Below are 2,500 nucleotides of genomic sequence, written 5' to 3' on the forward strand. Positions count from 1 at the left end.
AGCCTCAGCCGAGCAACGAGCAAGTAGAAGCGGCGGCGTCATCAGCGGTGAACGAAGCCCGCAAATCGTTTCCGCTGTCGTTATGCTTCCTTCTCGTTCTCTCTCTGGCAGCTGCCGACCGCGCAGTTTTCACCCAGCCTGCGTCCGCCCGAATACAGTGCGCCGCGTCAGATTCGCTCGCTCGCTCGCCCCGCCGACAGCCGCCTGCCCGCCTGTTCGTGCTGTCACCATCGACCGATCGGTATCCTCCTCCTCCTCGCCGACCCGCGGCCTCGTCGACGTCGTCTTCGAGGACCCGGTCAGGTTACGCCGCTGACCTCGTGTCGCGTCGCCGCCGGCGCGGCGGACGGGCTAGTTGTCGCTTCCCGATCCGCCACAGGCGACGCGACGTCACCGAAAGAGAGCGGTGCTGTGTGTTCGTCCCGCTAGACCGGGACGGATCAACAACCGTGGCTACAACTCCGGGTTTCGCGGCGGTGGTGCCCCCCCCCCCGCAATCTCCTCGCGCTCGCCCATCCCGGCATCGTCGTTGCTTTGGCTCGTTCGGCGGCTGCCGACAACGCCGTTTTCGTCATCGCACACACGCTTCTCGTTGACCGCAGCCCGTGCTGTCGCAATCGTTTCGGCTCGCTCGCTTCCCCGCTCGTCGTCCTTCTCGCGTGGCGGCGGCGGCGGCGGCAGCAGCAGCCAGAAACCGCCTCGCTTCTTCAACCCGCACCGGCGCCCGTCCTACCGCAGCGGCCCGGTGTGCGGCAGTCGGATCGCAAACCGTTTCTACTCGGCGAACTCTTTTTCTTCCGTCTGGCGCGCTTTTCCGCTGCTACAGCAGAGCGGCGGATTAGGACGCGTAACGTACGTACGAAAGAACGGCTACCGCTGCAGCAGCAGCGGCGGCCGCGATTTTTCAGGCTCCTCCTCCTCCTCCTCCTCCTCCTCTTCGCTTTCGTTTGCTCTCCGCGCGGCGGCGGCGGCGATGGCAGCAGCGGGACTTCCGCCTCGACATCCGCCTCGACTTCCGCTCTCAGCCGACCGACGCGACGGTGACGCTACTACAGCGACGACGACGACGACGACGACGATACCTGGTTGATCCTGCCAGTAGTCATATGCTTGTCTCAAAGCTTAAGCCATGCAAGTGTAAGTTCATGCCGTAAACGAATGGTGAAACCGCGAATGGCTCAGGAACCGGACCTAATCCTCGGGACCGTATTCCTCACCGCGAGGAGAGTGGATAACTGTGGCAATTCTAGAGCTAATACATGCAACCGAAGCCGCGATCGCAGGTCGCACCCGGGCGTCGGGCCGAAAAACGGCTTCCGGCAGCAGCAGCGGTCTTCGTCGCCGCAGCGCCTCCGCGTGCTCGGCGTCGTCCCAGCCGCTGCCGGTCGTCGCCGGCGCCCGCTCGGCCGGGTTGGTTCCGGGACTGCTCGCCAGTTCCCGCCGCCGCCGGTCGCGACGATACGGTCGGCCTTCCGCATTGGTCGCGGCGCAAATATTAGACTGAGACCGACGCGTACGGGCCGTCGCAGCAGCCGCCGTCGCCGTGCTTCGCACGCGCGCGGGTCTAGGCGTGCGTCGGCTTCACGCCCCTTCGATTTTGGTGACTCTGGATAACTGTCAGTACGATCGCACGGGCTAGTATCGACTAGCCTTCGCGCGACGGGTCCCCCGCGAGTCCGCCCTATCAACTGTCGACGGCCCGGTAAGTGCCGACCGTGGTGGCAACGGGTAACGGGGAATCAGGGTTCGATTCCGGAGAGGGAGCATGCGAAACGGCTACCACATCCAAGGAAGGCAGCAGGCGCGCAAATTACCCACTCCCGGCACGGGGAGGTAGTGACGAAAAATAACGACGCGGGACTCTGTCGAGGCCCCGCGATCGGAATGAGTACACTTCAAATCCGTTAACGAGGATCGACCGGAGGGCAAGTCTGGTGCCAGCAGCCGCGGTAATTCCAGCTCCGGTAGCGTATATTAAAATTGTTGCGTTTGAAAAGCTCGTAGTCGGAATTCGGGTCTCGAAAACGTGCCCCAGCACGTTCGGGGCGACGGCGCCGTCGCGGGCGTGCCTCGCGCGCGTCCGCTTCGGTCGTCCGTTCGCACTCCCGGCCCTATTCGCCGGTGCGTGCGCGGTCGGGCCGCGGAGCTCTGCGCGCATCGTCGCTGCGACGGTCTCTCCGGTAGCCCGTCACCCGCCTCCGTAGCTTCCGCTTCCGTCCTCTCGGTCGGTCGGTCGGTCGGTCGGCATCGGCATCGGCACGCGATCGTTCGGCCTCGCCGCCGTCGTCGCTGCTGCTGCCGCCGCCGCCGTCTCCTCCGTCGCTTGCGGCGGTACGCGGTGTTTTCGGGGGAAACAAACGGGGGTCGAGCGTCGCCCGGGGCATCGCCGCTCGCACGCGTTTCGGTAGCGCGTCCACCTCCCGGTCGTTTCGGCCCGCACGGTTCCTCCGAGGGTGCTCTTCGCCGAGTGTCCGAGGCGGCCGGTACGTTCACTGTGAAA

General features: G+C 65.4%; 1 protein-coding gene and 1 pseudogene across 1 annotated transcript in view; one reads left to right on the forward strand and one right to left on the reverse strand.

The window, feature by feature from the left end:
* Positions 1-2,500, reverse strand: part of LOC106872531 (sodium/potassium/calcium exchanger 5) — a 24,377-nt gene that overhangs the window by 13,559 nt on the left and 8,318 nt on the right. The window lies entirely within an intron of this gene.
* LOC149130848 (small subunit ribosomal RNA) overlaps positions 1,080-2,500 on the forward strand; it is a 2,803-nt pseudogene continuing 1,382 nt past the window's right edge.

Source organism: Octopus bimaculoides, chromosome 27 (genome assembly GCF_046866305.1).
Source record: "Octopus bimaculoides isolate indiv1 chromosome 27, ASM4686630v1, whole genome shotgun sequence".
NCBI lineage: Eukaryota > Metazoa > Mollusca > Cephalopoda > Octopoda > Octopodidae > Octopus > Octopus bimaculoides.